This window comes from Nelumbo nucifera, chromosome 4 (assembly GCF_055504915.1).
Source record: "Nelumbo nucifera cultivar China Antique chromosome 4, China Antique-T2T, whole genome shotgun sequence".
NCBI classification, from domain to species: Eukaryota; Viridiplantae; Streptophyta; class Magnoliopsida; order Proteales; family Nelumbonaceae; genus Nelumbo; species Nelumbo nucifera.
This window is the reverse complement of record NC_142652.1, coordinates 10,224,245-10,238,555: the sequence shown is the minus strand read 5'-3', so window position 1 is coordinate 10,238,555 and position 14,311 is coordinate 10,224,245.

Here is a 14,311-nt window from a genome sequence, read left to right as displayed (position 1 = left end):
CTGCTAGAAATAAGAAAAACAAAAATTACAACCATGTTACATACTTCAACAAAGGTAACTAAATAACTCTTAAACTTCTTTTTTTTGGTTTTGTATTCTATACACATGTTCTACAGGGGAATCAGGGGTGGGGCAGAGAAGGATGCACGTGAGAGCCTGTGTTCCATTGGTTTGATCCTGCACCACCGAGTGTTTTTTCTTTGGTCACCCATGAACCATCCCCCATCGCCCAAATTCAGAAAAGGTCATACTTCAAAGGTGTTCCATTATTAGGGCATCTCCACATGGTTTTCTATGATATATTTTATTTAATGAACCTTGTGGTTTCTGAATTGAACTATGCTGCTGCTTATTCTATGTTGCAACGACTCCTAAAAATTCTAGAAGTTGGAAATCTAAAATAACTATTACTGAAGAGTCAAGACCCTTTTATATTCAAGATAAGATGTTGTTTCCTCAAAAATTTTATCTGTTGTGTTCATTTTCTAAGTAACATATTTTGTATACCTATAGAAGATGAAGAAAAAGGGAATTCTTGTTCCTTGTTATCTATATTTACACAATAAATAAACTAAGTTTATTCTGTTTGTAGAGGTGGGCAATGGAATTCAGTAGGGCATCACCATAAGGAAAGCGAGCCAATATTCAAAGATACATACCCAAGAAAGTACCCATCATAGATGAAATGAGTTGCTACAATAAATGAGAACTCTTGCGGTTTATCTGAATATCAGTAGGTTTACAGGTTACAGAAAGGATGGTCACCCTTCTATTTAAAGAATGGAACGGATTACAGCAAGAGATATCAAGATTGCAGTCACTGGCGGCTGCATGAGTACTTGATATATAGAATTTGTTGCTGTATGTTTCTCTTCTCAAGGCAGGCCGAGGATCATGGAGAACATGAATACTGTGATCCACACCTTGTCTATGAATCCCAATCCTGATGCATAAATTTGTTCTTTTATCTATCTTTTATTTTTTCCCCTTTATGTTTCCTTATCAATCACAGCATGTGTAAAACCGTGTCTTTGTTTACCTTCCAAGCTATTAGATTGATTCAGATGCAGAGTTTTAATCTTTTTTAATTACCGTCTCTGTAAGAAAAAAGTTGGCTTATTACATTGTGGTGAAAAAATGTTTGCTCTCACTTCACGCCAATGTATGGTGTGGTATAAACTTGTCTGAGTGATTAGCTTGTTGACTGGGAAAGGAGGATGCAAGCACTCCACTTTCTAACGTTTGAGGACTTTTCTGATCAATGTCTTGTTCTCATAGTGAAGTTAAACGCCTTTTATTTACTCAAGTAAACCATTTTTCTTCAACAGGAAAACCAAGTCATTACTCAATACTTGCTAAGGTGAAAAGCAATCTGTGCTTCTTTAGACTTGTTTTTTTTTTTTTTGAATTTCTTTTCGTGCCACTGATAGCTTTTATGATCCACAAGGAATGATACCAGTGCTTGCGTCACTACAGCATCGAAATTGGAACGTGGCTTAACATCCTATCTCGTCCCCACTGGTTGTGTCGATGATAGAAGGGGAGGGCTGAGGAGGAGTCCAAAATTATTAAATTAGAAAGAAAAGTGCAAAGCTTTATTCCAACTGCGTTTACTGCTAAATATTTTATCATCAAATAAAATTTTCTAATCGGAAAAAAAAAGAAGAAACCAAATCAAATCAAAATGAAGATAAAAGCCACGAACAAATTCAATCCGGATATTTTGCCAGTTGCTACTAAATCACTATCATCAAAACACCATTGCCCATGTCCATGGCGGTCTGAGAAATTAATCTATGGAGAACGACACTTGCTGAAACTCTTGAAGTGGAAGTTACCCTTGATTCACCTTGGCAAATATACATAGCAAATGACGAGAGTTAGCTGTTTGATAACAGCAACCACCCCGGCAAACAGAATCCCAGACCCAGAGGTATTGAAAGCATATGCTTTAGGAAATGCATGCTGGTTGTGTTGGGATTTCGGAAGCTGAATAACAAGCAAGAAGCAACGTTTATAAATTGGGCGTTTGCAGAAATTTTCATGGATTTCGATTCCAGTAGTGAAAATGAAAACACTGGCCAGACCTAGGACTTTGTCACGTGTTATAAATTGGGGAGACAACCAAGGAGTAGGATGAATATAGCGCTGCGGGCCGGCCGGTGATTCCACACTTCCTTCTTCAATTCTTCTGCCATGTCTAGTGTGTGTATTAGATCCCAGCTGCCAACCAGACTGAACTGGGTTGCTGAATCCCTTGGTTTTATAATGTTTTCATGTGGCTTTATTATTGCATTCTTAACTGCAATTTCCAGCACACCACTTCACTTCCCAGTTCAGTTCCCAACTCTTATGGGTTGCCTTCTGCATGCAGTTAGAGAGAGAGAGAGAGAGAGAGAGAGAGGTATCAGTTTGAAGGTTCCATTCATAGGCTACTGGATTATAATTTATAGCAGAGAAAGGATGACCAGAAAACATATATGCTGGCCGAGTTATTATTTCACACACATAACACGTCAAACACCATATCAATCTGGAGTGAGGTTCCAACAGAGCAAGAAAATAATCTCTTATTACTTCCTCGTACAAGAACTACATCAAGCAGTAAATGCAAAATAGAAAGAGAAAAAGGAAACCAGAGCGACCCGTTTCATGGAGTCATCTGAGCCGCCATTGCCGTTTCGTGACTTGCCGGTTTGTGCTATGCCTTAAGCCAATAAAGCTGCTGCTCTAGTCTCTAGACACCTTCATCCTAAGTTTGATTTGACGATGGTCGATGGTGTTCTTGAGGAAAACAAGGGAATAGAGTGCAGGAGCTGATGGCCCAGAAACATATACAAATTGACAGAAGATTGGAGGAGGGTGTATTTGAATTCCCCTCAGTACTCCAACCTCCATCATCCTTTTCTTCAAGACCCATGTATAGATTCCTGCCAGCACAAGAATTCCATTGCTTCCCAGAAGCCAAGAACACACCAACTGTTCAGATTTGTATGCTGAGATGAACCCCCCCTCTCTTACTTCAATAAGAGAATGATCCAGCGCAAATACAAGTTGGAGAAGTTGGATTCTGGTTATGGGTTTTAAATAGCTGATAGATCGTAGATGTTGGAACTGTAGATCGGAATGGGCATCAACCTAACAACTTGATATCCCCATAATGCCCCTCATTTTGCAGCTCTAGACTGCAGCACCCTTCAATTCCATGTTCATTCTGGATCATATCTGGCGAAAGGTTTGAAACCAGAGATTAATCCCAGAACAGCAGTTTTTCCAAATTTACCTTCACGTACCTCTGATTTGCATCAAACAAAGTAAATCTACGATGAATTCATGAAAAGGGCAATGTGGTAATGTTAATCATAAGATGGTGCATACAAAATCTCATTCTGTGCCATCAATTTAAAAAAGAAGGGAGTGCAGGAGCTACTTTTCTCCTGGTGCATTTCTTTTTTAGTGTTGTTGGGAGTCTTCTCTTCTTTTGGCGTTGCATCAGTCATCAGTGGATCCACATCCACTAACTCGTTCTTATCGACAACCTTTTCTCTACTCCTTATTCTGCACTAATCCCGTCTACCCTCCTACAGGTTACAGTCACAGCTAGGCCCTGTTGATAGTTGATACATGATACTTGATACTCCACCTTCATTCGGATCGAACTGGGTGCCCGGAACCAAGCCCCAGTTGTACAGTATAATTATTATCTCTCTACAGAAATACAGAATCCTCTTCATTCATGTCCTATTGCCCTTATCTACAGATAGAATAAGGAAAGAAAAAGAAAAGGTAGAAAAGCGTGCCACCAAGCCAAGTTGCTGGCTACTTGTCGTGAAGTGAGGGGATGGTAGTTCATGATTTGATGTGTTGGGTTTGAATTTGAATTTTTAAACGATTACTGTCAATTCTCTTTCATTCTTTCTTTCAACCATTCAAGTCTCTAATGGATTCTTGGCAAATGGCGGTGGCCTCCTCCTCATAAATGCACCCAACTGTTTACACTTGAACTATCCACTACTCATGTTTTCCTTTTCTTTCTTTAATGGAAACAGACAAACAATCAAACACCCATCACTTCCATGTTTCTGAGAATCTCACTTTTCCCAGCCCAGTTGCTTTACTTGTTCATGTCCTCCTCCTGTTAACAACAATGAGGAAAAAGAGCTTTTTTATATTTGTAAGGTTGATGTAGGAACTGGGAGCAGATCGGTTCAAAGAAAATTTTTATGTTGTAATAATTAGTCAAATATACGCTGATAGCCTGATATCAATTGAATCGGATCGGTCTTGAATCAATTATCAAGGTCTTTTGTTTGCTCTGCTCATAACCATAACCATAATCATATTCATCATTAATTACTCGTCTTTTTACAACTCTAAGTTAGTATTCTCTTTGGATGTGTCAACTGTAGATACTGTACCTCCGAGCTTCGATATGGGATTTTCAGACAAAAAGCTTTATAAAAAATAAATAAACGAGAAGCAGAAAGGAAGATCGATTATTCGAGAGAATCTGGAATCATTCCCAATATAGAATGATGGATGCTCTCCTTTTCATGCTAACGAATCCGCTAATCCCATATAAAGAATTTGCAGAAGAGCGAATGCGAATCTTGAATGTTGGCGATTATATTCCCAAAGAAATCGATTTCAGAGATTCGTCTTAAGCTATCGAGATAAGACCAACTACCCGAATCTTTTCGCAACTTTATGAGGAAGGTCCATCACCTTTTTTTTTTCTTTAACTTCAACCCAGAAGAGCTATCAGAATATTATTGCTAGCATGACATCTACTCTTTGAACAAAACAAAAAAGCTTCATTCTACGTTACTACTGCTGTGCTGACCTCTAAATTAAATCACTAATCCATCTCCTCAGCATGGCTTATTATGGAATGCCAACAAGATGTCTGTTTCTCTAACCCTCTCTAGCAACCTTATTACATAGAGTCCATGCACACCCATCAATCCCGAACTCTATAAGAACAATTTAGGTAGTGGGAATTCAAACTTTGGCAAATAAAAATGCAAAATCCCCCCTGACCCTATCCTCTTCGCGCTCATGGATAGTGCGGATTGAGTTTAGAATCTGTTGTTGTGAAATACAGAGTCAAGGGTAACAACGTAATTTTCTGGTGTTTGAGTCCAATAGGTCTAATCTGTTGAGATAGAAAGGACGTCAGAGGTCTCGAGAGTTATTCCAAGGGCAAAGACTCCGATAGTCAAGTTAGCCGAGGGCTGTGAGGGATTGGACCAAGCAAGTGAAGAAGCTTAGAGCTTAAATTTGTGTGTCTTTACTTCAATGTGGGAACCCCTTTTATAGCCGGAGTTGCCTTAGAAGATGAGCAATTGGGAGTGATTGATAGTAATTGACGATGGATGGCCATGATGCATTTGGCCGACGCCATGTGTCAAGATCTGCAAGTTGGTCAGATATTACCACATCAGAATCCATATCTAATTTCTTATTATTTATTATATATAAGCAATGAATAAATAAAGTAAAACAACATAAACAAACAATAAAATTTCCAATTATTTGATTAAGGCATAAAAATGTATAAACACCTAATACATAAATTTCATATATTTTCTAACAATATAGGGATGGGAGAGGGTAGAATTGAGTGTAATACCATATCCTACACGTATTTATACAGGTTATGAAATTCCAAAACTCATTTCTAACCCAAAATCTATTCTTTGGACTCAATTTGAAAGTACAAATACAAAAATATACAGTACAAATACAAACAAAATTCGAGATTTTATGCTCTACAAATTTATATTTATACTCCTTCCGAGCTGAGCCTCAAACGGAAACCCATCCTCGATGGGACCGATAGGGGCGGATACCTACACTGGATGATTGCCATCCCTATAAGCATTGATCTACCAGGCCTCATTTTTGTCCAAATTCAGAAAATCAAAGTAGTAATTGAGAGTTCAAAACAAACTTTACCTTAAATTGGAATTGGGCTCAGAGATTTGGAGCATCTTAATCTTAAATAAAATGGCATTTCCAAAGGTTATGTCCACTTTATTATGCTTTGGCTGCTGCTCTGATTAGTTAGTGGACCTTCTTTTCTAAGAATTTTAGGTATTGAAATGACAGCATGTTTGTCGTAATCATTCTTCATTTACATGCATGGACGATTCATTTATTTACTTATTTATTTTTTAATTAGAGTAAATTACAGATTATAGATAGATACTCTGGTCGGGTCATACCGGCCTCACCCGTTTCAGGCCAGTTTTGAGGCCTGTTGGTTCGGGCTGTAAATATTAGGCCCGTCGACCCGATAATAACTTATTACCATTTTGTTTTTTGTATTTTGTGTGTTATTTCTTTTGTTTGAATTATATGTTGGATATCAAAATAGAACTAAGACCCTTTTGAACTTGTAGATGTTAGTACTTTGCTCCATTCAAGATTATATGGGTTGATAATAACAAATATCAAATAGATGAAATGCCGTTCAAAGTGTTAGTGAATTGGTCATTTTCGAGACATTCTCAAGGTGAACCTTGTTGAAAGAAGGTTGTGAAAACATGTGAGATTTCATAAAAAAATATATTAAATTAAAAGGGTAAAATGGTCTCAAAAGTGGTTTACAATTTTAGAAATGATTAAAGGAATATTCCATGACGTTATGTGGCAGAATTATAATGGAAGGATCGGGGACAGTTTATCACCAAACAAAGTTCAGGTGGGCTAAGGAGTATTACAGTTGAAACCAAAAATTTGGATTTTGATTATTTCAGTTTTAAGGTAATTCAGTTATCGGTTTTGGTTCTCATATTTGAAATTTTGATTATTTCGAAATTTCCTTATTTAAGTTTACTTCATAAGTACAGAATAGCTGTCTTCAATGTATTCGGTTCGAGACCTCTTAATTAATTAAATTATTTTACTACATTAAATTTATATTCAAAAAGTAAAAAAAAAAATCAATCATCATATATATATATATATATAAATATAAATAGCAATTCCAATTCCACCAAATAAAATCTAGTCTAACATTGTTTTGGGATGCAAGGAATTTAAATTTCAATATGGCTGCAGTACCATAGAATTTTCGAGAAATAGGTTTCACCCTAGAAATCAATGAAGCGCTTCAATTTCATTCCATCTAGCAAAAATGCAAAATAGACCCCGTCGAACATAGCTTGCTGGTAGGAGATCCCACCTACAACTCTACAAGCTTAAAGCGCGTGGGTTGTATCTATCCGATCAGACCTGCACCATCGAATAACACTATAACAGAGCCATTGACTTCTGTGATTCGCCATAATGGGCTGCCCCACTGATGGGCCACAATAGTCGCATTCGGAATAGGCTTTTTTTTTCTTTTTTTTTTTAATTGGCTTCTTTCAGAGACCTCCCAATAACAAATAAACTGCTACTGCTGAATCAAACATTAATTGATGTGATGTTTTGTTTTTTATTTTAAACACGTTCGTATGCTCATATTAATACATTTGAAAAATTAATAAATGATTTTTGAGTTGGAGTGGACTATAAAAAGGCCTTATTTCTTCAGTTAGTGCATTAGCTGAAGGGCACCCGAAAGCTTCCAAAGTAGAAGCGTCATGGTGATCCACTTACTCTTAGTGGGTTCTGAATGTGGGTCTAGAATTGGCTCAATACAGAGCATGGCCCCGGTGGGGACCCAAGTTCATTACTTGGGCTCTCAGCATCAGTTCCATGAAAATCAGCCTATCATTGTTTGCTACTGTGCCTGTGGGATTTATTATTGGATCTAAGGGACCAAAGAAGATCCATGGTTGTGTCAAGCGAGAACAGCTGGGAAGTGGGTAAAGGGTAGGTTTGGGATTTCACTTTCAAACCCAGAGGGTGAATTTGGGCCAATTTTAGAGCCCATTTCTTAACCATCCAGGTCTGGATATAGAACCACCCAACTCAAAATTGGCCAATGCACACCCCTAAAATGAAAGGATATGAAGTTCTTTGTTGAATGGCGGAATCGGGTTAAAGATAGATGGATACATATATGTGGGGCTCAGCTTGCTGATCATGCCTTTTCTATTGTCCACTGAAGAAACCTAAACAACCCTGGAATCTTTCACATGGCAAGTTCGTTTCGGGCCCACTGGGGCCCAACTTATTTGTACAGGTAGGTTTTATTTACATGGCAAAGTTGTGTTGGATCTCAGATCCGAATTCGTGTTTCAGACTAGATCGGAGTTCATGCGTTTCTTTCTTCTTTGCAATTTTTTTAAACTATGAATCGTTGTTTGGGTTAAACGAATTGACGATTCAACCATTCAAATCAAAGATTTTTTTTTGATGAATTCATGCTTAAACGATTTTCAAACTGAACGATCTGACCATTTAGATCAACGATGATTCAAAAATATTGGTTAAAAGGATGTGAGCACAGATTTGCCCTGAGCCGATCTCGCCTACAGGGTACAGAATGGGCCCGGTACCGAATTTTGATGTTTCATACTTTCATTGTTGTATTGTCTAAATGTCTAGAGACTAGAGTGTTACTGGAAACAGTAGACCAATCATGATATAACACGTCAATTTGCTATCACGTGATACTGGCGATTTGTGTCGATCGATTTATCCTCACGAGGAACTAAATGACGTGTCAGGTACTTAATGTTGACGAGGATAGCTGTACAGTGTATACGGTTTTTTTGGGTTGTTTTTTAGGCAGAATTTGATGTTTTTCTATGCTTAAGGTTAGACAAAGTATATAGGATTTAGGGTTCATTGTGTTAAGTGCAAACTGCAAAAGGAGATCCAATTGTTGTTGTACGTGCATTATTCTCCAGTACTGGGTCTAAGGCTGAGGGTGATGGCTGATGGAGTGATGACAACAGGCAACATCTTTGGCGGATTGAGAATCTGATTCTTTCTTTTTTTTTCTTATTTATTAATTTATTAATTTGATTTTGGAATATCAAGAACTGATGGGATTTAGCAAGGCTCGAGTCGAATCCATGAATTTGGGAGCTTGGGACCCTTATGCAGTATTCCAATTTCCAACAAATAATTCAGTTGCCTACGGACAGGAAATTATACGTCTTTCACATGTAATCAGCAATCCTATTAGTTTTCCTTATGGTCATGGTTGTGCATGCGAGCTTCATAGATCTTGTAAGATTTTTTTTTTTTTTTTTTTTGGGGGGGGGGGGGAGTAAATTACAAAGAATCCCTTGTAAATTTATGGTTAGATTCAATATTCAAATGAAATGGTAGTGGTTTTTTCTGATGGATATAAATTCAAGGTTTTGTTTGTTTTTTTTTTTTCTTAATTTATTGGAGAAAGGAGTGGGTAAGTTTTATATTTTAAGATGAAGAGAGACATTCATATCAATGAAGTGAAACAAGAATTTAAGAAGCTTGTTTTTCTATGTCAGTAAAATAATTCTTGTTATTTTAACTGGTTTTATTTGTAGAAAATAGAGGTATTTTGGGGTCAATTAGGGTTTAAGAGAAAAGAGAGAAATAAGAAGATAAGAAAACAAGAAAACATTTAGGCAGGTATTTTAGTAATTTAATGCATTCAATCATTTGACTTAACAACTAGGGGTATTTGTCACAAAATGAAAGTTTAGTTGGGCGTTTGTTGCACATAAATGTTCATGGGGATAATTGTCATTAACCCTATACTACCATGGCGGGGCGTTGTAATTTACCCTGTTTTGGTAAATAAACATCTCAGAACAATTATTTTGGTTTTATTTAGTATCATTGTTGTTTATGCATTGGTTGAGAAATACAAATAAATAAATAAAAAATATGTATTGTCACATGGGATATGAGAATAATTTTAGCAAGAAAAATGCATGAATTGGATTGATCATTTTGGAAGGAGTAGAAATAAAAATATATACAGTACAAATACATACAAAATATTTGTACTCTTAGAGTAGGAAAAAAAAAATCTGTCTCAGCAATTTATATTGATCAATCCAAAACATTTCAACTAAAAAATGAGAGCAAATCAGCCACCCACAGCACATTTAAGCTGTTTAGATGTTCCCAATACACAGTGGGAATCTGCTGTGGGACGTTGTGGGGGGTAATTTGGTGGGGGAGTGTTTTGAACTCCTAAAAAACAGCAATAATACCAAACACAACATTACTTTTTCAAGGACTAGCAGATCTGGAGTACTCCAGAGAAGTACCATAAAGGTGTCAACATACATGACTTGTGTTCGGATGGTTTTTACTTTAGTCTCAGCAGAACTGAACTCGCAGCCCAGACCCAGCAGAAACTCCACTAACGGGCCGTGTTGAAAAAATGCATCCATTGGGCTTCTAACGGTACCCTAGCCCAGTTCAATACACAGAAATGGTCCGCTGATGCAATTCCAGCCTCTCGTCCACTCTCTTTGGTTTGGCTGTTGCAGAAACAGAAAATAACAGAAAGTTAAAAGGAAAGTGGCCTGATGTTTACTCCACGTGCACAATAAAGAGGCCCATTTTGTACTTCACAAAGCGGTTGGGTACAATTTGGTTTTTATTGTTCTTTCTTCGGATGGGTCAACTGTTGGATACCCCAAAAAAACAACAATTACCATTACTTTGACGATCCAAATTTGCCTTGTTGAGGCAAAATTTCTTGACCCTAGCCACCCTGTTGGGCTCTTTTCCCGTGTCAGGACTCAGGACTGCCCAATCCCTTTTGGGTTGGGTGTGGCTGGTTTCTCATGTTTCTGACCCGCAGGAGACAAACTATCTGTAACTTCTTTTGGTCCTCTCGCATATGTGCTTTTTATGTTTTGATATGATATCTTTAGCCATCTCGTCTCAAAGATTTTTTTTTTTTTCCTTTCAAATTCCAGATTCTATATAACCTTCTCCCAAAAGATATGTCATTATTAGAACTGCAGCCCAATAGTTATGAGCGTTGCTTTTCTGTTTTGCTTACTGTTCTTATATTGTATTTGCCAAAATTCAACCTTATCGGATGACTATAGCAGCGGAATTTAATGCAAAGTATTAAAAGACAGTCTTTTTTTCTGTAGCAAAAGGCAGTTTTACAGTCAAGTCAGTGTACAAAGGCCATATCCGAAGAGAATGGTGACGACTCATGATAGGGAGAAAATTAATTCTCTTCTGCATCTTACATCTTAGACCATATTTGATTGCTGTTGCGAGCCTCATTCTTTCAATTCTTACTTTTTGTAGTTAAGAATGAGTAGGAATGAATTACATGAGAGCATATGGTTACAGAAATTTTGCTATAGGCTTCATTCATTTTCCAATGAAAAAGCCTGTTGCCATTCCTATTCTTACTATACAAGCCATCCCTCCTCTCATTCTTCTTAAAAATACTTTTTGATAGGAGTTGGGATCTACTCTACTGGTTATCTAGTGGCGAAATCCATTGAGCGTACGTACAATCAAATATAGTTGGTGTGTAAGTGTATTGGATTTTATAGTATACTCAGCAGATTTATTATAGTGTTTCACATTTTTCGTTTTCTTGAAGCTTTTCCGAGTGGGGGTGTTATGGATCTTCCGTTCAAGCGAGTAGCCTACGTGTTCAAATCAAATTCTATGCTAGTGCAATTTAGTTTGTATTCAGTTTGGGAGGAGTGAAAATACAAGTAATTTATTATAAATTGAAGGGCCAAAAAATCTATGAAGAAGCAAAAAGGGACTTAGAAATAATAAAATTTGTTTTAAGTGCCCATATCAATTTAATGATGAAATGACAAAATTGGATTAAGGTCGATGTCGTATAGTTGGAATAAGGCTTAATCGATTATGATGATGATTCTCTTCTTGATAGTTTCTATGATAATAATGTTTTATTAACAAAACAATATTAAAATTGTGTTTAATGTTTTCGTTTCCTTTTTACAAAGTTGTAGATCTAGGTGTGACAGTCTTAATTTCGAAAAATGTTAAGTTGAAAAGTGAAAACAATTTCTAAATCGATTTCCACGTTTTTTTTTTTCACTCCACCGATAGACTGTTGGTTGTGGGTCTTGTGGCACCTTCTCCCAAGGCAATTGATTTTAAGGAATTCCCGTGGGTTCTCCACATACTGCACTCCATACGTGCCCAGCATGCACATCCAACCGTGGATTGGAAAACAACTCATCACAGGTATATATGGGGCGTGTGTGTAGTGGAACAGAGGTGGATTCAAGTCCAGCCGAGTCAAATAGTTTGAGATTTGAGTTTGGTTCGAGACTGTTTTACAAGGTTCGAGTTTGAGTTTGAGCTCAGTTCAAGGAAGAACCTTAAACTTAAGTTCGCTTGAATAAAAAATTTATATGTTTCAGTTTGATTTTGAGAAAAAATGTTTTATAAAAATAAAAAATTATATATAAAAATATTTTTATTTGATGTTTAAAAAATTAAAAATTATAGTATTTTTATTATATATATATATATTTATATTTATATTCGAGCCGACTCGCAAGCCTCGCTCTAATAGACTTGAGCTTGGCTCATTTTATAATTGAACCAGTGAATTAGATTCAAGTTTGGCTCAAAACTTAATTGAAACCGAACTGAACCGAACAACTCGTAAAAAGCTCTATTTATTACCACCCCTAAGATTCAGGAATCGGTTTATTGACTATTTTCTTTTTTTCTTTTTCTTTGGATTCTACAACTGGTACCCCCAAAGGCCCAAACCCATACCCTCACCTCACACAGAGACACTGGTGCAGAAGCGATTCGCTAGGGGAAATGTTTCCATGGTGGGATGTGCATGTGAAGCGTACTCTGTGGAAAGCCCATCTAAGCTCGGTTTCAAGCCTGACTATCTTTTTTTCTTTTTTATTGAACTCCATGGGTCTATACAATGGGATAGCCCCAAACCCATACCCCCACGGCCCACCTCACACACTGACACACTGGAGCAGATGCGATTATCTCCCAAACCTCTGCTACAATCAACACAAGATTTTATCAACGAATCCACGTGACGCCTCATATGCTGTGCCCCACAGTATTCCATAACACATCTCAATCATATATTGGGAATTCTAATAATAAGTATGGAGCATGCTCTGGAGATATATATGTAATGCGCCTGTGATGCGCTGATGTTATCTCCTCGTTCAATTAGCCAGTTGGCAATTTACAGTTTAAAGCCAGGCTTAAGACAGCAGCATGCAAGGAAAGATTTTGGGTCTGTTTTTGTGCGTTTTTTCAGCTATTTACAAGTTGAAAAGATTGAAAATCGGTTTATTTTCGTTTAGTATGTGGAAAATCTAGTCGCTAAAAGATGAGACGCCCAAAAAATGCAAGAAACCTATTTTGAGCTGATTTCGGAAAGCTTCAAATAAAGCTTCTCGCGTCTTTCGTGTTTTAATCTTGTATGGAAAAACCCAAAATAATATACGGAAAGATGCTTATCTGCCAAACGACCTTTGGGTTGTCTAAATCTTATCTCAAAAGCTCAATGTGTCTTATAATTGTCAGAATTACAAGAAGATATTCTTAAAAAAAACTTACCAAACGGGCCCTTTGTTTGTCAAATTCCCTATTCGTTGAATTAGGAAAACATGGTAGTTTCCTGATCAACACCTTGTTGTTTGGACCAGCCCAATTTGGTTCATTGTGTATGATTTCGCTCTCCTTAAGGTGCCCACGAGCACAAATAAATTCTGATATTTCTTATTTCTTGTAGGGGGACCATTCAAAATCCGGGGGGGAAATACTGTTCTTCTCCACGGTGATTTCTGAAATTTATTTGATAATCCCATTGATCTCAAATGATGAATACCCCCACGAGTAAGAAAATATCAAAACAACTTTCTGGTGTGTCTGGGAATCTGTTGAATTCAATATATGTGGATGCCACTATTGTTTTCCCTTACTGACCTTCATAGCATGTATAACTGGCGTGAAAAATACAATTTGTCTTATACTAGAAAGAATCCTATTGATTTTTACAGATTCTCTCATGGGACCCAAATATCTTGAATTCGAGCCTCCCAACATAATCGCGTCCTCACAAAATTGATTCTCACACCGTTTCACACTCTTTAGCCTGTATCAAAAAAATCTCCCCAAAAAATGAAATATGCAAGTATGGAGATATTTTCAATAGACGGTTACAAGTGTTGTAAAAAAAAATGATGTGAGTACGAAATCTCTCCAACATGTTCACGTTAGCAAACATCCCTTTGATTTTATCGTGGAAGGGAGCTTGACCATAAAAAGGAAAAAATTCGATTCCGAAGACATTGCAGCATTTTAGTATTTTATGCAGCTTTTTCTTTTTCTTCTTTTATTTTATTTATTTATTTAGCCTAACGCATTACGCATACTACAGCAAATCACTCTTTTATGACCTAATTGC